Source organism: Cibotium barometz, chromosome 42 (assembly GCF_041138505.1).
Source record: "Cibotium barometz isolate CiBa-2024 chromosome 42, ASM4113850v1, whole genome shotgun sequence".
Classification (NCBI taxonomy): domain Eukaryota; kingdom Viridiplantae; phylum Streptophyta; class Polypodiopsida; order Cyatheales; family Cibotiaceae; genus Cibotium; species Cibotium barometz.
Window position 1 is genome coordinate 31,042,526 of NC_141087.1, and position 22,296 is coordinate 31,064,821.

General features: G+C 46.3%; 1 protein-coding gene and 1 pseudogene across 1 annotated transcript in view; one reads left to right on the top strand and one right to left on the bottom strand.

The window, feature by feature from the left end:
- Positions 1–22,296, top strand: part of LOC147614360 (PTI1-like tyrosine-protein kinase At3g15890) — a 126,256-nt gene that overhangs the window by 25,080 nt on the left and 78,880 nt on the right. The window lies entirely within an intron of this gene.
- Positions 14,782–15,452, bottom strand: LOC147614362 (puromycin-sensitive aminopeptidase pseudogene; annotated as a pseudogene).

Genomic DNA, 22,296 nt, shown 5'->3' on the forward strand with positions numbered 1-22,296 from the left:
GATGATACCCGCTTTTCAAGTCAATGCGACTAAAGACTGTGGAGGGTTGTAAGCGGTCCAAAATGTCATCGATCCTCGGTATGGGGAATCGATTCTTGATGGTATTCTTGTTCAGCGCCCTGTAATCAATACACATGCGCCAAGAACCATTCTTCTTTTGCACTAAGAGTACAGGTGAGCAAAAGGGTGATGAGCTAGGCTGTATCAACCCTTTATTCAAAAGCTCCTGCACCTGACTCATAATCTCTTCCTATTGGGTTGCTCTAACACGGTACGGCGGTCTATTCGGTGGAGTACTACCAGGAATTAGATCAATGGCATGATCTTCTGGCCTCTCGGGAGGAAGTTCTCCTGGCAATGACTCGGAAAAACAATCTTGGAACCCACATAAGAAATCAGTCCTGTCCTTATCTAACATAGACAAATTAGACTTAGACTCATCATCTTGTGCATCCTTTACATAAATCAAGTACGTGGAAAGATGTTTTTTCATTACTGATGAAATTGCCGAAGCGGATACAATAGGAACAGATTCCCCTTTAAGTTTTACATCCAAAACATGTTCTTTCCCTCTATGAGTCATAGTGATTTTCGTATTGTATGTGTCCACCACCGCATGTACTCTGTGGCACCATGGCATACCCAACAAAACATCACAGCCATCCAGAGGCATGATGAAAAACTCTTCGCTGTCCACATAACCCTGCAAATGAAGCCTGAGCTTCCCAATGATAGGAGTAACGGGTTCTGCATACCCTGGACAAGCCATGTTAGCCTCACATAATGGCCCCATCTCCTCTGCACGGATCCCCAATCGGCCAGCCAAATCTGGTGAAATGAAGTTGGCTCTAGCACTTGTGTTAAAGAATATCAAGGCATTCTGATCCCTCACTTTGCCCCATGCCCCGCACAACTCTGTCTCTTCACCACCTGGTTGTTCCCCCACAAGATAAGGAACTAACCCTGCAGAAGGTTTTTGTTTCTTTGACTTGGGTTCTCCTTTATTGTCAGAGTCCTTTTGGGACTTTCTCTTGGGACAATTAAATGACATATGTCCCTCTTCAGTACAGTAAAAACATTTCCGAGCATCTCTCAAAGCTTGTCTTTCCTCAGAAGTTCTCTTGGGCATTGGCAACTTCTTATACCTCGTCTCTGAAGACCCTTTAGCATCACGAGAAGCATGCCCAGATTTTTCAGCTTTCTTGCTTGAGTTCTTACTTCCTTTAAACCCAGATGATCCTCCAGTGAGTAACGCATTAGCTGTCATAGCATTCTCTATCATCTGTGACATGTTCGTTACTCGAGTCTTGATACAATAATCTCGCACCTCTTTGGGCAGCCCACAACAATACTTCTCTACCTGCTCAGACAAAGGCACTGCACTGTAAGAAGTCACTGGGAGTAAAGCTTCCCAAAACTTCTTGTTATAATCTTCCAAATTCTCACACTTTGAAGCATCCAACTTGTGTCATGCAGTCATAACATCCACCTCAAATGTAGATGTGAGCCATACGGAAGAGAAAACCTGTTTAAATTGTACCCAAGTAGTGGGTGCTATGCCCTGCGAAAGAAGAGTAGACTGTCAGAATATGCAGCGGAAATGATAACCAGATCTGGGAACACAAAAAACGCAGGCAGAAAAACAGCACAAGAGAGAGAGAGATGTAGGCGTGTAACTCTGCTCTGATATACACAAGAAGATCCCGAATATGATACAAAGAATGGTATGGGGCTGGGGGCCTATATATATGCCCCCACATCAGCAGTCGGCCTGCTGTAGGGCAGCCGACTGGACACAAGAACCTCCACGACGGGATAATCACAGTCGGCCAGCATCAGAATGGGTCGGCCAGCACCAGAAGAGTCCCACGACTCATGCACTGTAGTCGACCATGTCACAGATGCAGTCGGCCAGGCTCAGGGTCCTCCTGCCACTACTAGACTGCCTCCCATGGCACAGAAAAATGGGAAAAAATAGGGAAAAAATGCGGGGAGTGAGGAAAAATGATAAAACACCTGATAAGGGCGGGCACACCTACAACAAAGGCCCTGGTGTATAAAACTGGACAGGAGATGACTTCTAACACCCCCTCTCAGCTCCTGGCTGTGAAACCAACCACAGGGAGCTGGGGTGCCGCCTGAGAAAATCCTGAGATAGCGACTTCGTGAAGAGGTCCACCGTACTGTCCTTCGTCGAACAGCAAGATGTCATCAGCAACGATCTGTTCACGAACAAAGTGCCTCTGGATGACCATGGGTTCCTCCAGTGGAAGCCCAAACCTGCAATGCAACCTCTGCATCCTCATCACCTCACAAGCAGCATCACAAGCAGCCTGGTACTCTGCCTCTGTTCTCGACAAGGCAAAAGATGACTGTCTCCAACTGCTCCGTAAAATTGCTCCTGGGCCTGAAGTAGATCCCCTCGTGTCTGGATCTCCTCCCCAAACCGAGTCACTCCAATCGTGGAGTCAGACTCCATCCAACAATCCCCCTCCTGTGTACAAGAGTCCCTGATCCTTCGCATGCCGCAAAAACCACAGGAAACGCAATCCTGCCTCCCAAAGAGACATCTGCAACCATGAGCTTAACTGCCTCATCAAGAAGCTCCCGTCCAATCTGGTGTCCATCAACCAGATCAATGAACCATACAACTTCTGAGTCAAAAAGGCATCCCACTGCTCACAAGGATCAACACCTGTTTTTTTACGGTGCACGCACAAGTCCTGGAAACCTGATGAAACCTGTCAACCACCCCCTCTGAATCCGGAACCACAAAGCCTGGAGAAACCACCTCCTTCTGCAAGTAATCACCTGCCACGTGCCTGGCTTTCCGAAAGGTCCCCGTGGAAAGAACATCCTCATCTACTGGAGGTTCTTTGTCCCGAACACGAGGAGACATCAGAGCATAAGTGACCTGTTCAGTTTCCTCTGACTGACGAACACAAGAACCACCAACATCAGTACTGGAGAGTTCCTGCCAACTGCTGCCATCTACTGGTAAGCTATCCACCATCTGGTCCCAGAAAGCCTGTACCTGTAGCCATAGTTGCAAACATTCTCGAATGCAAGGCTTTGCAAACGTTTGCAAACGTTTGCAGTTTGCATCCCTTTGCAAACTTTACCTGCAATTTTTTTAACACTTACAAATTCGGCCACTTTTGGGCAGTTTTAACATAATGCGTACACTTCCGCTCCCTGCGCGCTGTCGACCAGCACTACACGCCTACGCTCTTCCGCTCCCTGCGCGCTGTCCAGTGTCGACCAGCACTACACGCCTACGCTCTTTCTCTCCCTGCGCGCTGTCCAGTGTCGACCAGGCTCCAGCAGTGAGCAGTGAGCACTACACGCCTACGCTCTCTGCTCCCTTACGTGTCTCTACTCACCCACAGGCCACAACGAGGCCCAGCCGCCCAAGGGGCTTCCGACCCGCGAGCTTCCGACTCCTGAGCTTCTCTCGAGTCTCTACTACCGAGTGAAGGACTTCCTGCCTTCAAGCCTTGGAGATTTGGGAATGGGAAAATCCTCGGGACCGGAGTGGGAATGTGTAACCCGCTTGGAAAAGAAAGGAAGAGGGATGTATCAGTGCAAGTGTAAATTTTGTCCTCATGAGTGGATAGGTGGGCCTTTTCGAATTCGTGCTCACATCCTAGCCATTTCAGGGCACGGTGTGGACAAATGTGAGCATGCCCCAGAGGATGTGAAAGATATATGCAGGCGATTGCATGTCAAAGCTGACCCTATGTATGATAAAAAGGCAATTGATGATGCGGTGGGGGATTTGGGGGATGCTGCTCAGGATGTATCAAATGTGGCAGCTTCAATGTCAAATGTATGTGGTTCTAGTACATGTAACGAGGCAGTTTCTGCAAACAAAAGACAAAGAGTCTCTAAGGGTAGCCATTCTCAAGGAAAATTGGGAGCAGCATGGCAATTGCAAGCAAGAAAAAATGCAACAATTGCAGTGCGGCGTTTCTTCTATGCAGAGGACATTGCTCATTGCAAAGTGAAAAGTCCGTATTTTTTGGATATGGTCAAAGCCATTGGCGAAGCCGGAGCCTCATACAAGCCACCTTCATATGAGGCATTGCTTGTTAAGGAGTTGAGAGATGAAGTCAAATGCATAGATAGAAATTTGCTTGGCATAAGAGATAAATGGAAGAAATATGGATGTACAATTGTATGTGATGGCTGGTCCGACACCAAGAAAAGGCCAATCATTAATGTGCTGGCATCATGTATTTATGGCAGTGTGTTCTTAAAAGCCGTTGACACAAGCGGTCAATTGAAATCGGGAGAGTTCATCTTTGGTATCCTTAAAGATGCTATTCTTCATGTTGGTCCTACCAATGTTGTGCAGGTATGCATGGACAATGCATCAAATTGTGTGGTTGCGGGAGAGCTTGTCGAGGCTCAATGGCCTCATATCTTTTTTACGCGTTGCACATGCCATTGTTTGGATTTGCTATTTGAAGACATTGGCAGCTTGACATGGGTTTCCCCCGTTCTTGAGTGGGCAAAGAAGATTGTGAAGTTTATAACAAGGAAGCCAACTCTTTTGGACATGTTTCGAAGGTACAGCAAGAAGGAGCTTTTAAAGCCAGCAGAGACACGTTTTGCTTACACATTTATTGTATTGTCAAACTTGCTAGATGAGAGAGTCTACACTGGCTCGAGGAAGATGGTTGTAAGCGATGAATGGACAAATGCAAAACAGGTGAAGAACAAAGTTATTGGCTTGGAGATTACAAGCAAAGTGTTAGAGACAAGATTTTGGCAGGATGCAATACAGATTGTGAAAATAATGGCACCTATTTTGAAGATTCTTCGCATGGCTGATAGGGAGGGAGCCACCATGGGATTAGTTTATGAGCTCACAGATAGGATGGTGGAAAGCATACAAAAAATGACAGGTGTTGATGAATGCAAATTGAACCAAGTAAAGGCTTTATGTGTTGACCGTTGGGACATGATGCACTCTCCTCTTCATGCCACAGGCTATGTATTGCATCCAATTTGGAGAGGCAAGGGACAAGAAGCAGATGAAGAGGTGCAAAATGGATGGATGACATTTATTGAGCGTTATTCGCATGGAGATGTTGTTGAGCAAGGTGCATTGATGGATGAGTTGGATAATTACAGGTCATTGAAGGGTACTTTTTCTCGCCCACTTGCTCTAGATGAAAGTAGAATGCATGAAGGGGTAAAGTGGTGGGAGTCTTTTGGTGCAAGCACCCCTAAATTGCAACAACTTGCCATTCGAGTGCTTTCTCAAGGAACTACATCTTCCCCATGTGAGAGAAATTGGAGCACTTTCTCACTCATTCATACCAAAAAGAGGAACAAGTTGAAACCTTCAAACACTGAGAAATTGGTATACATACATACCAACCTTCGACTTGTTTCCAAAATCAAGGCAAGAGGGTATGAGAAAGTGGAGGTAACTTTGGAAATGATCAACAAGGAGAAAGATGATGAGAGACTTGTTTCTTCACAAGAGGCTCGTGAGTCTATGGAGGACGAGGAAGAAGAGGACATGCATGCAGTTGGTACTGAGCAGGCTGAAGCTGATATTGTTGAGACAGATGAGGATGCTACTTCATCTTCTTCCTCTGAAGAGGAAGATGATGAATGATCACGATTCACCATGTACATGACCTCTCACACACGAGTACTTTTTACCTTGGTTGGACAAGGGTTTTTTCCCCGTGTGAGCACACTTCACCTTTAGTGTGTTGGGCTCTTTGCCTTGGGACTACAGTCTAGTACTCTGACTTATGTACTTCACTCTTTATGCGATAATATGAGTATTGAGTACATTTCCAGCACTCTTGAGTCTTGAGTCTTAAGTTCTAAATTCTAACATCTTTTAAGTTTCAAGCTTTCAAGTTTTTCATTGTGTTTTCAAGCATTGACTTTGAACATTCTATTTATGCCCAAAAAAATTATTTTTTTTTACCTGCCACGAATGCGAATGCATCCACCCTCAATGCATTCTTTTGCAAACTCGGCATTCTCGAATGCGAATGCACGAATGCAAAGAATGCTTGCAACTATGCCTGCAGCGTATCCACACTTGAGTAGCCATTACCAAACTGCCACTCATCACAATCGTGAGGACCTGGGAGATAGAGTGCTGAAAGCCTGTAAACTCCATTCTCCACTCCGCCTTCCCAAACCACTTGGCCTGTTGCTTTGTCCCGGAGAGCAACAAAATGCTCATCAAACTCCACCCGTACGCCAGTCTTGCAAACTTGATGCACTGACAACAGATGAAACCAAGTGCCGGAACATACAACACCTGGGAGGAATGCTTCTCCCCTCTGCCATCGGGAACTATCTCCAGCCTGCCCTCACTGTGAACTGGGATAGTGGACGTATCCCCAGTAAGAATATGACCAGAACACCTGCAGAGATCCTGTAAACCGGAACGGGAAGGAGTCATGTGCCTGGAAGCACCACTATCGAGAATCCACTCCCGAGTATCCGTCGCGGAGAGTCCTCTAATCTCCTCCCTGCCGGAAGAAAATGAAGCATCGGTGTCCATCACCTCCAGGTGCACAAAAGCCGGAGTCTTCATGATTGCTGTTGAGGAGTCTTCACCCTTCTCGGTCTTCCGCTTGGGACACTGCCTCCAATAGTGGCCTTTCTCGCCACAATCATTATAGGTCCTCTCTGCCTTCAATTTCTCGCGGTCAGCATCGGACTTCTTCTCAGAAGACTTCTCCGATGAAGCCTTCCCTTTGCCCGAGTTACGGCCTTTCGACTGTTGGCCAGTAAAGGCCTCCGAACCTCCACCCTGAGGAGGGTTCGTGAATCGTTCCTCCTGGTCCAGGACCATGGGCACAAGCTCCTCCCACGTGATGGTGCTGAGCCTGCCATTGGTAATCAAAGACGAGTAAAATGCTGAGTATGAAGAGGGCAAATGTGACAGCAACGTGATGGCCATGTCCTCTGATGATATCTCCTTCCCAGCCTGAAGAACTTCCTGCCGTGAAGAGCCTGCAGCTTGTTAATATGCTCCCGCATCGTCGACGACTTTGCAGGGCTCATAACCCGCATCTGTACTTCCAAGGAAATCCTTTTCATGGGCGATACCCTGTTGTAAAGAGAAGTCAAATGCTGCCATATACCTCTGGCCAGCGTCATATGCTTTACATGATTGATTACCTGTGGTGTGCAGTTGAGGAAAATAAACGAACGGACCCTGGCATTGACACGATCCCACATCTGTGTCTGGGCCTCCCAGTCCTTTCGGATCGACGGTAACTCCCCTTCCTCTACTTCCGGCCGTGGAACACCAACAACGACGAAATCGGCGAGGTCGTAGGACTCCAGAACAGATTCCATCATCACCTTCCATATGCCGTAGTTGCTTCCGTCCAACTGACGGTCCACCGGGAACGTGGGGAGTGTCGGAATCTTCACATGTCTCTCGGCCATCTCAAACAAATCTGCCATAGCGGAAAGGGTGGGTGGGTGGGAACAAAGAAGAACTAAAACGTGCAAGTGGCTGTCCAGCAAATCAGCCCGCCTTCCTCTTGCTTCTCCTCTTCCCGAACAGTCCAAAACAGTCCACCAATCAGCCACAAAACAGTCCCCCTCTTGCTCAGAAAAACTCCCAAGATCTATCTCGAGCCTAGGGCTCTGATACCATGTCAGAATATGCAGTGGAAATGATAACTCTTTGGGAACACACAAAACGCAGGCAGAAAAACAGCACAAGAGAGAGAGAGAGATGTAGGCGTGTAACTCTGCTCTGATATACACAAGAAGATCCCGAATATGATACAAAGAATGGTATGGGGCTGGGGGCCTATATATATGCCCCCACATCAGCAGTCGGCCTGCTGTAGGACAGCCGACTGGACACAAAAACCTCCACGACTGGATAATCACAGTTGGCCAGCATCAGAATGGGTCGGCCAGCACCAGAAGAGTCCCACGACTCATGCACTGTAGTCGACCATGTCACAGATGCAGTCGGCCAGGCTCAGGGTCCTCCTGCCACTACTAGATTGCCTCCCATGGCACAGAAAAATGGGAAAAAATAGGGGAAAAATGCGGGGAGTGAGGAAAAATGATAAAAACACCTGATAAGGGCGGGCACACCCACAACAAAGGCCCTGGTGTATAAAACTGGACAGGAGATGACTTCTAACATAGACCACCACTGCAAAGCATTGCCCTCGAGAAAAGTGGCAGCTTTCCTCACCTTAGAGGACTCTGTGTAGTTCCCACCAGAAAAAGCAGCATCAAACTGCTGTAAAAAGGTAAGTGCTTTCAATTTATCTTTTGCTCCACTGAATGTATCAAACTTCACTGCAGCTCCCCCTTCCTTATAATCTTTCGCCTTGCCCATAGGCGTTAGATTATCATATGGAAGTGGCTTCGCAAGATTGCTGCCCCCAACATTTATGCCCATCATAGGGTCAACATTTCCCATTCCCACACCTGGCATACCATACATTCCAGCCATGTTTCCGAACATTCCATTATGCATACCTGGCTGCATGCCACCATACATATTTGCTTGCATTCCAGGTTGCATGCTCCCAAACATATTTCCTTGCATATCGGACTGCATACCACCATACATATTCCCCTGCATACCAGGCTGAAAATTTGCTCCAAAAGGCCATGGCATACCCATGCCTCCTAGAGGATAACCCCCAGTCATAGATTGGAACACCGAGCCACCACCAAAATAACCTGGATGCATAGTCTGTTGAGGAATAGATGGCTGTCCAAAGAAGGAACTCTGAGAGTTAGCACCATAACCATGCTGCATGTTCGGAAACTGTCCAAAAGATGGATCCTGTGGGAAGGCACCACTATGACCTTGAGGAAGGTTCTTAGAACGCACCTTCTTCTTCTTTTCGGGCTCTGTACGGGATCTCATAAATTCAGCAAACTTCTCACTTTGTGTGAGCTACATAAATACATCCATAACACCAGCCAAACGATCTTTAAACCGAGCATCATCATCCTCTTTACCAAGTACATCTTCTGGCTGTGTTACATCCTCATAATGCTCATCATCTGCAGCCTGTTCTCCTGCAAAATATCCTCAGATGCATTTCGCTCAGGAGAGGTCTCTTGCTCTTCCTCTTCATGATAAAAGTACTCATCCTCTGTATCTGACATGTTGCTGAATTTTTCAGCGATGACTTTCCTCGAGGCAACCACGAGCTCACCCCCTTAAGAAAGTTGATGATTGTTCCCGAGGACGGAACCTTGAAACCGGCCTCTGGTAGAAACCAAAGTGCGGTAGACTAGCAGTCACCCTTCCACTTGTAGTCCAGATATGAAAACAAATATGATTGGAGCTAGAGTGCTCCAAATCTGAAAATAGAACGACACCTATTGGCCCCAAAGCTTGGCGCCCCTTGCGGTATTTCTTTATTCAATTTCAAAAATATGAAAGGCTGAGTACAACAAAACCAGCCAAGAGAATACACATGTATGGCCAATTTGGCAACCCACAATACTTCTTAGCACAGAGGATTCACACACAGATCTGTGTCTCAAAGCAACACTCCGTGCTTCCCTCTGATCAGCCAAGACTATTCAGCAGGACAACCTTGAGCATACATCTGGCATATCTCATGCACATGATCCCACAACTCAGCACAAACATACATTCACTGTCCCAATCTTTGTTTCCACCCTTTTCAATCTGCCATACCCCTCCTCTCACAAGGGGCCAGATAGTACAAATCTGCAGCAGACATAAGCTAATGGAAAGAAAGGTAAATGAACAAATTCAGAGCTTACCAAAATCAGCTCGTGGATCTGCACCGGAGGAAATGACCGTACTAGTCTGTACTTGCAGACACTTGTTTCAACAACCCTGCTTCACACGTGTGAGTGTACCTGTTTGTACCTTCCTCCCTGCATCCACCTCAGTGCTGTACCTGCAGCCCTCTGATGCTGCGCCGACTGTACCAAGAAAACGCCGCCTGTATCAAGAAAAGCGCCGCCTGCAGCTGTACGGCTTTGTCTGTACCAGTCTCTGGACAAAAGTGCAGCAGTTCCAGCTGCACGTGCGTGTGTACCTGTTGGACTGGTCTGCGCCTACAACACAACCTGCACTCGTACTGTCCAATGCCGCTTGCTCCAGACCCGTCCGTACCCTGTACCTGCAGTCGTACAGTGCTGTACGGCCTGTACCAGCAACTGCCGTCGCTTGCAACAACAGCCGCCGCCAACACTCACAGTATGGATTCCTGTCAGCGCCGCTTGTACCTGCAGTCGTACAGTTGTACCTGCAGTCGTACAGATGTGTACGGCTTGTTTTCTCAACAGCTTTCAGCAACCAAAATTCTCTGCAGCAGCCGACTAGCTTCCTTCTCCTCTCCACGCTTGAGCCTACACGCATGTCTCCCAAAAGCAAGAGAGAGAGTGAAGAGAGAGAGGCATGCACTCCAAAAGTGGAGTTGCCCCCTCTCCAAACTTGTCCTAGGGCCCCAACTTTAATAATAATTAAAGTTCCCTAGGGGCCACTAAGGCCTAGGGGCAACCATACATAAAACATAAAAATATTAATGTTCTAGTTCCCCCCTTCACACTTGGAGATGTCCACACATCATTATCTCTGTCCGGGCACCCCAAATGTGAATCATTTAATATTTTGACTAAGCAACCACCATGCCCACACTTGTGCTGTTCCATTTTCACAGGGCCATGACACCACCCTTCTTGGGGACTCTGTCATCGACACCAACTTCTCTCTTGAAATCTTTTTGGCATCCTCGGACACTCCCTGTTGTTGAACTTCATCTATGGATGGACTTACCACTGTATGTTCTGCCTTTCTTGCTTGGATCTCTTGTCGGCAACTTGCCAAGTGGCTCTCCCACAGCTGGAGACTCTCCTCCCTCCCCTCTATCCTATATGGTGCCACTATGCTCTTGTTGAGATCAATGTTGGTGGTGGAGCATGCTTTCTCCGAGGAAATCAAATAGCTCTCTTACATCTGTACCTGTTGCATATGTACACGAAGAAAACAAACACATCTTTGTGGTTAAGGACTTGGCGAAGGTTTTATCTTTGTGCGATGGAAGAAGGGTAGGTGTAGCCAATTGGCTTAGGTAGGGAAGCCACATCTACCGGTCTGTAGGAAGCCACATATACCTGGCTGTATATAAATGCTACCCTATCTGCCCCCTCCATCCACAAACTGGCTAGCTTGTAGCACGTCCTTGGAGGCACCCTTCTGCTGCATTTTGTTGCTGTATTATATGGCCGCCTACTGTGTGCTGTCCTGCTGCCTGAATGGGCTATGTTTTTGCGGAATCTGGTTGCCTACTGTGTGCTGTCCTGCAGCCTAAACAGGCTGCGTTTTTTCTAAATCTGACTGTCCTTATGCTCTCCCAGAACTGGCCTTGGAGTGCCCATCATCGGACCCCCCCTGCTTGGCTGCGTTTGAAGCACCAACAGGCTGCCTTGCTTGCTTGCTCTGTCCGCCCTCTACTTGGTGCGTTTGGCCCTCCTCCTTGTCCTTTGGCTGAGCGCCCCTGGCACACGTAAGAGCTATTTGGTATAGAATTTGCAAAACGCAGCCTTGGTGATAAAAACGCAAACCTGAGTGAAAAATGCAGATGATGATGGGCTTCTTCACGATGGATCTCCTCGCCCTTATGAGATAAAAAATTTGTAGCCTTTCTTCCGTCAAAAACTCGACGCTTTGATACCAACGTAACATGGGGAAGAACTGCTTGTCAAGAACTATGCAGAAACGGAATGATGTACATAGAGAAGAGATAGATATGTTGCTGAAATCTGTGTTTCCTGTATATATGTATCAAGATGTACATAGATCCTAGCCAACATGGCCTCCAAAAGGAAAACACCTAAGCCTACGACATATCCTACCTATCAAGTATCTGATGACTAAACAACTAACTGCTCTAGCCTATTTATAGGCTCATGGATCTTCTCCTACTTGTACTTGAATGCTGTTGGCCAGGTCCTTGGACAGCAAGCACCCAAAATTCCCATGAAAAAGCTGGTTAATGCCTAGAAAGGGCTCTAAATTCATAGCTAAAATAGAGGGTTAAGTATGTCCACATCTGTGCATGTGACAACATGGTAGAGCTTTTGTGTTTGTGTGCCAGATGAGAGAGTCAGTGATGGGTGTGGGTGGTCGATGTTCCAAGAGCTTGTGCCAGGCCTCCTTACTATCTGCCATCAAAGAAAGTTGGTATAATTCATTCTCAAGTCTGACTCGAAATGCTTCTTGCGTGCAGTAAGGCATGTAAAAATCTGTTGCGGATTTGCCTGGTGGCTTGCACTTGCAAGAGGCAGGCTTGCACTCTGCAGCCGCGAGGAGTTTCCCATACCACATACAGACAGGACAGCCACCTACATCTGGGAGCATGCCCCAGAACTGATGGTATGATGATGAGTGCAGAAACCTTTACTGCAGTCTCCGAGTGCAGAGGGCTCTCGGGGAGATCACCCAGAGACAGGCAGGCACGAGGATGCATACTCACCCGCCGTAAGCGGCGCGCTTATGAGGAGGCTCAGTACTGGGACACATATCACATGCTCATGAGCAGAGATGCTGCTGCTGCTTGGAGGAGACTCAGAGAGCCCCATCCTCCCACACCTATTACCAATCCTTAGACCTGGCAGACATATGCAGAGAGACTCTATGATGTGCCTGCACAGCCCCCTATACCACAGCCCATAGAGCCATGCCCCACAGTCTCCACCTTCTTCACCCCACCTATGGTTAGGAGGGCCATATGCCGACTCCAACATGGACGGGCGACAGATCATACATGATTACATTACAGGGAGAGCATCTCATCTATGCTATTGATACATTGGCACCATTTCTTGCTCATCTCTTCAACAGAGCTCTGTCAGAGAGGTTTCCGGCTGAGTGGACGATGCACACTATTGTGCCGATCCATGAAGCGGGAGATGTACTAGACCCCGGGAACTACAGGACCACATGATTGGCCATATATTGGCCAAACTATACGGGGCAGTTTTGGAGGCAGACCTGAGCACTCATGCAGAGGATGGGGGATTGAGAGTAGCAGGCCAGGCAAGCTTCTGACGAGCCTTCTCGACCATCGACCACATTCTTACATTGAGGTGCCTGATTGATCAGGCCAAGGCACGGAGGCAACGGCTCTATTGTTGCTTTGTGGATTTCCGCAAGGCATTTGATACTGTGCCCAGAGAGCGCCTCTTTCGGCGACTACTGACACTAGGCATACCCTCAGACATGATGTGGGGCATATACAGGCTATATGAGGAGGTCTTTGGGAGAGTCCGATGCCCAGGAGGTTTGTCCGACACAGTTGCTAGCACCATTGGTGTGAAGCAGGGGTGCCCGCTCTCCCCCACGCTCTTTGGGCTCTATATTGATGAGGTGGTCGACTACATCACACAGGGAGGAGGCTCTGGCGTTGAGCTATCAGGTATTACTGTCCATGTTATGCTTTATGCTGATGACATCGTCTTGGTATCCGACACGCAGGTTGGGCTTCAAAGACACCTTGTGGCTCTTGATGACTTCTGTGCACAGCAGGGTCTCACAGTGAACCTTGGGAAAACCAAGGATATGATCTTCCACACCTCACCCGCAGTAAGGAGCCACACTACTCTCACATTAGTAGGAGGGCGGGTCGAGGTGGTGAGCTCTTATGTTTACCTTGGCATCACATTTACTAGCTCAGCTGGACGCTTCTCCATGGCTCAGGCAATCCGAGACAGAGTGACCCGGGGGTATGCAGCTCTTGCTGGCCTTGAGCGTCAGTGCCATCAGGCACATTTTCAGGAACCCCGCACGAAGGGGTGGCTCTTTGATACATTAGTGACACCAGCCTTGATGTATGCAGCAGCGGTTTGGGCACCAGGGCTTGCAACCTCCACATGGGTACAGCTGGAGAGACCATAGATCTTGATGCTCTCGAGGATGATACGCAGCAAACCATCCGTCCCGCACGACATTGTTCGAGCTGAGTTTATTGCACCACCTATGGCAATGGAGACATTGTTCCAGACGATCTCCTTTATATATAGGATGAGGGAGATGCCCATGGAGAGATTATCCCGCCGAGCTTTTGAGGCATCCAGACAGCTAGCCGAGGCTGGACACACTGGATCTTGGTTTGCACAGATGCTACAGTGGTTCTCACATCATGGGATAGACATTGAGCGGTTGCCACCTTTTCAGTATGATCAGTCTGCTCCACAGGGTTACCTCTCTCTCAATGAGAGGAACAGAGTGATGAGACAGGACGTATGGCAGCGCTACATACGAGAGACATGGACAGCACGTCAATGATAGGCCACTCTTTAGGGTCCTGAAAGGCTCAAAATTACTCGCTTATAAGTAGCTTTAAAGGGAGCTCAGAATTTATTGTGTGTGCTAGAGCATAGAAATACATGTTCCTCTTGGAGAAAAGTCTTCCATTTTCTTTGTGTTTGTGTGTGTGTGCATGCACATGCGCGCACGCGCAAGCATGTATATTATCTTAAACATGTGTATGTGTTGGGGTAAAGGCATAATGCCCACCCTTATAGTGTGTACAAGCCCATAAGTTATAGTACATAGTACACTTAGTACTTTTAATGTACTAAGTGCACTATGTGTACTAGTGCAATATACATGTGTGATAGGGGAGTCACACACTCATGCTATTGATGAGTTGACTTATCCCCACAACTCTCTCTTTCTCTCTCTCTCCCTTGTTCTCTCTGTGTATGTCTCCCACATGAATTAACCTAACCCTAATTCTTCCTTCTTCCACACAACTGGTATCAGAGCAGGTTTTTCATATTCTTCACATTGCCCGGAATGTCTGACATAGCTTGCAAAGCAAGCCATTTGTTGATAACCAAAGAGTCTCTTTTCCATTGCTCGTAAAACTTGGACAGCACTTCAGTACGCAATTCCCCAGGATTTTGAGCAATGGCTGCCAACGCCACAATCTGTTCCGTCATGTTCGTTGCTGCCTTGTACTCATTCAAGGCCAGATCTGTTGTCTCGGGCTCATTCAAAGATGCAAGGTAGCCTAAGGCAACGTTCTTCAAAGCCCGTCTTGCCATACTTTCATGATCGAAAGCATATGCCTCATTGCTACGATTAGCATTAATTGCATCAAGAAACTCTTGGCGCAAGCTTGAGGCAATCTCCTTTACAACAAAACGACGGACTGTGTGAACTGCATCAGGATCAGCCACTTCCATCAAATCCATCACTTCACTTTCTGCCGGGAGGGTTATTGCCTTTGCAACAAATTCCTTGTCTAAGGTTGAGTCACAGAGAATGCTGCGCAGTCCATTGACAAATCCATTATCAATCACTAGCTTCTTGTCATTCTGCACAGAGCTGACTAGGGAAAGGATCAGCTTCCTTCCCATGGTTTGTCCTGCTTCCCAACGGTTAAACTCATCTGAGTCATGAGCTAGAAGGAAGAAAAGGGTCTCATCAGAGAACTGTAGAGATTCGCACGGGCTGCTGCAAAGGAGTCCTTCATCTGCACTAATTCTGCAGCAGCATCAGCAAACCCCCCTTTTCCTGCAACAAAAACAAAAAAATTAGAAATTTTGTTCAATTTTTTTTGGGACTTGCAATTGAGCAGGTACAATTATCAATTGAGCAGGTACAGGTGCCGAATTGCTCAATTTTGAGCGAAATTGGCAAAAATTGGGTGACATTGGTCACAATCAGGATCAATTTGGAGGACATTGGTCACAATCAGGATCAATTTGCAGGAAATTGGATGTCGAAATTTGGGGCTTTTGATGTAATTGTGCAATTAAGCACTCATACATGCTGTATGATGTGAAGAAATCGCACATTTGGGCAAAATTGCAGCAAATTGCAGTGCAAATCAAGGGGCTTTTGTGCCAATTGGGTTGATTTGCATGCAGGCGATCGCATTTGATGCTGTGGATAATGTGTTGATGCCTTACAAGCACTCAATGTGCCTGTAAATCAAGGGGGTTTCATGTATTTGATGTATATGTGGCCAGGGGGAAGCATCGTGAACACTCTGGATGCCTTCATGTGCGTCGATGTACCATGTATGATCAGAAATTGATCTTAAATCAAGGGGCTTTTCAAGTTCGTATGCTTGTTGAGCTTGGCAAAGCAGCAGGCAAGACATTTATGTCTTGAATCCTCAAAAATCAGCTTGCAGTCAAAGGGCTTTTGCCCAATTTCTGTTCGGGACTGTTGTATGCAGTGTACAGGACTGTAAAAGTCTGATTTTCACTCATTTGGACAGCCAGGAGAGCATTTATTGCTATTGTACCTGTTGGTACAGATTTGGCACAGCTTTGTGCAAGTTTTGGCATGGCTGTACACTGTTTTGAGTGACCAAAAGGCTCAATTTCAGCTGCTGTACTTGTCGGTACAGGTTTGGTACATCATTGGTGAGCACTTGGTACTGCTGTACAGTACTTTGGAAGGGCAACAGAGCACATTTAAGGTGCTGTCCAAAATCTGCAGCAACCAGATTTTGGTGATTTCATCACATAAAGTGGGAGAAAAGTTGCATTTGTGCTTCCGCAGTGGGAGATAAAGCTTGGGAGAACAACTGTGAGCACTTTGTGTGCTTTTGGTGCAGTGTTTGCACATTTTGCAGGGAGTCAGGCATTGACAGGTTGCATTTTGCTATGGCAACCACAGGTGAGAGCTCTTCATTGCTTCACATCAAGAAGCTTGAAGGCTCGCATAATTATGATATTTGGCAAACCCAGTGCTACAATGTGTTGCTCCAGAAAAAGCCGCACAAGCCTATCAAAGAAAGGGGTGTGATGCCCGCTTCTCTTACTGCTGAAGAGTGGGAAGATATGGATGAGCTGGCAAGATCTACTATCATGTTGTCTGTGTCAGACTCTTTACTTTTCAGCATTCGTGAAGAGAAGACAGCTTGGGGAATGTGGCAGAGATTGCAGGACTTGTATGCCCAACAAAGTGCCTCAAGCAAAGTGTATTGGTTGAAGAAACTCATAGGTCTTCAGATGAAGGAAGGGGCGTCTATGACAGCCCATCTAAATGAGTTTAATGGTATTGTCAGCCAGGTCATTAATCAAAAGTTGGCAATGGACGATGAGTTCAAAGCCACTTTTTTGTTATGCACTTTGCCAGAGAGTTGGGACACATTTAGGACAGCCACTAGCAATTCGCATGCTATGCTGTCATATGCAGATGTTGAGGGTGCTCTTCTTCAAGAAGAGATGAACAGGAAAAACAACTCTGTTGGAAAGTCCAATGCAATGAATGCACGTGGGAGATCCCCGCAAAGGGGGAAAAGCCAAGAAAGGGGTAGGAGCAAGTCTCGCTCCAAAAAGGATTTGGAATGCCATTATTGTGGCAAGAAGGGACACATTAAAAAGCAATGCTACAAATGGAAAAATGATCAAAAAGAAAAGGGAAAAGTCAAAGACAAAGAGAAAGATGAAGCCAAAGATGTAAAGCCAAAGGGCAAAAGTGGAGTCAAGATTGAAGAAATCAATGTGTCACATGCAGGTGGCAGTGAGGATGAGGTCCTATTTACGTCTTCACTTGATGCCCATTCACTTCTTACAGGTGGTCATGGTATGCACTCATGGATCATTGATTCAGGTGCCTCCTTTCATGTCACAGGTTGCAGAGACTTGTTTGTCAGGTATACTGCTGGCAATGAAGGAGTGGTTTATTTGGGTGATAACCATGCATGCAAGATTCTTGGCAGAGGTGATGTGAGGCTTGTATTTTCAGATGGCTCACAGCTTATGCTCCATGATGTCAGGCATGTGCCTGAGATCAAGAAGAATCTGCTTTCTACTGGACAGCTTGATGATGCTGATTATGTTACCACATTTGGTAGTGGAAAGTGGAAAATTAGTAAGGGCTCACTGGTTGTTGCCAGAGGCTCTAAGGTGGACACTCTTTACTTTATGCATGCAGGTGTTTGTCACCATGCTAATGTAAATGCAACCGAGCTGCCGGAAATCTCTATGTGGCATAGCCGGTTGGGACACATGAGTGTCAAGGGAATGGAGCAATTGTCTCGTTTGGGTTACTTGCCTTCTCTAAAGTTTTCAAGTTTTCTGTTTTGTGAGCATTGTATATATGGTAGGCAACTACAGTGCCCCCACAAGAAAGCTCTTGGACAGAAAGATGCTCAGTTAGAGCTTGTGCATACTGATGTATGTGAGATGCCTCAGCTTTCTTTGGGAGGGGAAAATATTTTATGTCTTTTATTGATGATGCCACACGCAAGGTGTGGGTTTATCCTCTTCGTTTGAAGAGTGATACATTCTCAGTGTTTGAGAAGTTTGTTGCTCTTGTTGAGAATCAAACTGGCAAAACACTGAAGGCTTTGCGTTCCGACAATGGTGGAGAGTATATGTCCAAACAGTTTCAGGACTTTTGTGATGCTAAAGGCATCAAGAGGGAGCTCTCTACTCCTTATGATCCTCCACAAAACGGGAGAGCAGAGAGGATGAACAGGACCATTCAGGAGAAGGTCCGTTCTATGTTGTCACATGCTGCATTACCTCATGGTTTTTGGGCTGAAGCTGTTATGACAGCCGTTCACCTTATAAACAGGTCACCTAACACGAGGCTTGGTGGGAAAGTGCCAGAAGAAGTATGGACAGGGAAGCCTCCGTCATACAAGCACTTGAGAGTGTTTGGTTGCGTTGCGTACGTGCACATACGCAGGGAAATGCGCACCAAACTTGATCCTAAGTCTCACAAATGCATATTCCTAGGATATGGTGACAGAGGTGAAATGGGGTATAGACTTTGGGATCCCATGAATAGAAAGATCATACGCAGCAATGATGTCATTTTTGATGAAGCATGCATGTATAAGGAGCCTGCAAGGCAACAGGAGCCTGCAAAGCAACAGGAGCCTGGCAGAGTCATCTTTGATGATGATGGACATCATGGACAACAACAAAGGGCTGTAAATCAGCCATTACAGCACGAAAACCAGCCCTTAAATGGTGCTGAAAATGGTCCAAATGGACAGCCAGAGATGGCAGAAGATATCCCTATGGATATACCACAGTTAGAGGAGATACCGGGCATGATTTTTCAGCCTTATGGCATGGAACAGGAGCCACCAATGGGTGATATGCAGGCTGGACAGCAACCTGCAAATGATGGTCATTGGGTACGGAGGTCCACAAGACCCTCCAGAGCCCCTGACAGGTTTGTTCCAGGGGTTGACTATTTGATGCTTACTGACTGTGGGGAGCCCTCATGTTATAAAGAGGCTTTACAGAGGGCAGACAAGGCTCTTTCGGAGCGTGCCATGAAGTCAAAGATGGATTCTCTGCATAAAAATGGAACTTGGAAGTTGGTGCATTTGCCTGCAGGCAAGAAGGTTTTGCCATGCAAATGGGTATACAGGCTCAAAGTTGCATCAGATGCAAAGCCAAGATACAAAGCCAGGTTAGTGGCTAAGGGCTTTAAGCAAGAATATGGTGTGGACTTTGATGAGATCTTCTCTCCAGTGGTCAAAATGACCACACTTAGAGCTGTATTGGCTTTGGTTGCTCATGATGATCTGGACTTGATTCAGATGGATGTGAAGACTGCTTTTCTTCACGGTGATCTCCATGAGATATATATGCAGCAGCCAGAGGGTTATGCAATAAGTGGATAGGAAAAGCTTGTATGCAAGCTAAAAAAGAGTCTTTATGGGCTCAAACAGGCACCAAGAGAATGGTATCATAAATTTGATACATTCATGAAATCTCAGAAATTCAGGAGAAGTGACATAGATCACTGCTTGTACACCAAGAAAGCTTTGGATGGCAGTCTACTGATCCTCATCTTGTATGTTGATGATATGTTGATTGCCGGGAAATCTCGTAAGGAGATGGATACCTTGAAGCAGAGGCTGCATCAAACCTTTGATATGAAGGATTTGGGTGATGCAAATCACATTTTGGGTATGCGGATACTTCGGGACAGAAATCAGCATGTGTTGTATTTATCTCAGAAGGAATACATTGGCAAAGTTTTGCAGAGGTTTAATATGGACGGGGGGAAGAAGACTAGTACTCCTTTGCCTCCATATGTGAAACTCAGTGCTATGGACAGTCCACAGTCAGATAGAGACAGGGCTGATATGGCCAAGGTTCCGTATGCTTCAGCTTGTGGCAGTCTCATGTATGCCATGGTTGCTACTAGGCCGGACATTGCATTTGCAGTGGGAGTGGTTTCTAGATACATGGCCAACCCTGGCAAGAAGCATTGGGAAGCAGTGAAAGGTGTCATGAGATACCTGAAGGGCACACAGGATATGTGCATATGTTTTGGCAAACAGGATGCTTTAGTGCATGGTTACACGGATTCGGATTATGCCGGTCATCCAGATAACCGGAAGTCTACTACCGGTTATGTGTTTACATTCACAGGAGGTGCTGTGTCATGGATATCCTGGATGCAGAAGTGCACAGCCTTATCTACTACAGAGGCCGAGTATATTGCAGCCAGAGGCTTGCAAGGAGGCATTATGGCTATCTCGGTTAGTGGTTGATTTGGGTTATACAGGGGATATTCCATTGTTGCATTGTGACAGTCAGAGTGTCATCCAGTTGGCAAAGAACCTTGTCTTTCATGCAAAGACGAAGCATGTGGATGTGAAGTATCACTTCATCAGAGAGGTGATAGAGAACAAGCAAATTCAGCTTGTTAAGATTCACACGGATGACAACCCGGCTGATCTGTTGACAAAGAGTTTGCCTCCGGAGCGGTTTGCTCATTGCAGACACTTGATGGGCATTGGATGAGGCCAGTTTCAGCCTTGATATGGCCTTGTATATTATCATGTACATGCTGATTTTTCTTTTCCTTTACTTAAGGGCACTTTGCCTTTAAGTGGGAGGTTGTTGGGGTAAAGGCATAATGCCCACCCTTATAGTGTGTACAAGCCCATAAGTTATAGTACATAGTACACTTAGTACTTTTAATGTACTAAGTGCACTATGTGTACTGGTGCAATATACATGTGTGATAGGGGAGTCACACACTCATGCTATTGATGAGTTGACTTATCCCCACAACTCTCTCTTTCTCTCTCTCTCCCTTGTTCTCTCTGTGTATGTCTCCCACATGAATTAACCTAACCCTAATTCTTCCTTCTCCCACACAGTATGTGTTTTCTTTCATGATGATTCCTTTAAAAATGTGTAAGTGAGTATGTATATGCATGCATGTATAAATGAATGCATGCATGCAAGCGTGCATTATATATATATATACTTACTGATACATGTATGTATGTATAAGAATGTATGTATCCATGTATAAATGCATGCATGCAAGTAGGTATCATATGTTCTTACCTATGATCCAAGTATTATAGCATCCTTGCCTTTTCAAATATGCAACTCTATCCTCATTTTGTGTTTGATACATGGCTTCCAAAGTATCCCAAGCTTGTTTTGCAATCTTGCATGACCTGACATGAGGTATAATGGACCTCTTCATTGAGAGGGCAATGAGAGACATAACTTGTGCTTCTCTTGCATCCCATCTCCTTTGTTCTTGAGTAGGAGCTAGTGTTGTTGCTGGCTCTTGCTAGCTACCGGCTGAGCAGCATTCATGGGAGGAGTGATTGGCTCTATAGTGGGTGGACGAGCATCGTCACCCCACAACAAGCCCCATAAGCCCTTGGCAACCATGAGACTCCTAACCATAAAGCTCCATTGCACTCCTAACCATAAAGCTCCATTGCTCCCTTCAAGCCTTACCTTCCTTGGCCAAAACTCCAAATACATCTCCTGCTTTTTGGGCCATAATGCATACAAGTAATAACAGAAAGCAACAAAATACGGCAAACTCTGTCGTGCAATATAAAATCCCCAAATGTGTGACCAATGCACTCAAGGCAAACCAAAATGATGTAGATTGCCTTTTTGTATCACAGTCGATTGCATTGAATGCCTGCTGAGATATAAAATTAACTGTAGAAATTATAATGCCTTAAAAAATTATTACCAGGGAAGAGTGCAAAACTCCGAAAAAGCACAAAATCGATGATTTTGCAACTCTCAAAGTCGATTGTGCAGGGCCTCAATTTTGATAAAAGCTGCAAATTCATGTTGAAAATCCCCAAATTTCACAAAAATGCACCAGATGTGCTTCAACAGGTGTACAATTGTATGTGTGACACTATCGGGTGCAAGTAGAGTACACAATGGGTACAGTTGGGTACACATGTATAGTCAGGTACAATTGGTACATTTGGGTACATCAATAGGCACAATTGGGTACAGGTGTGTAGTGGAGTACAACAGGTACAATAATACTCTACGGACACG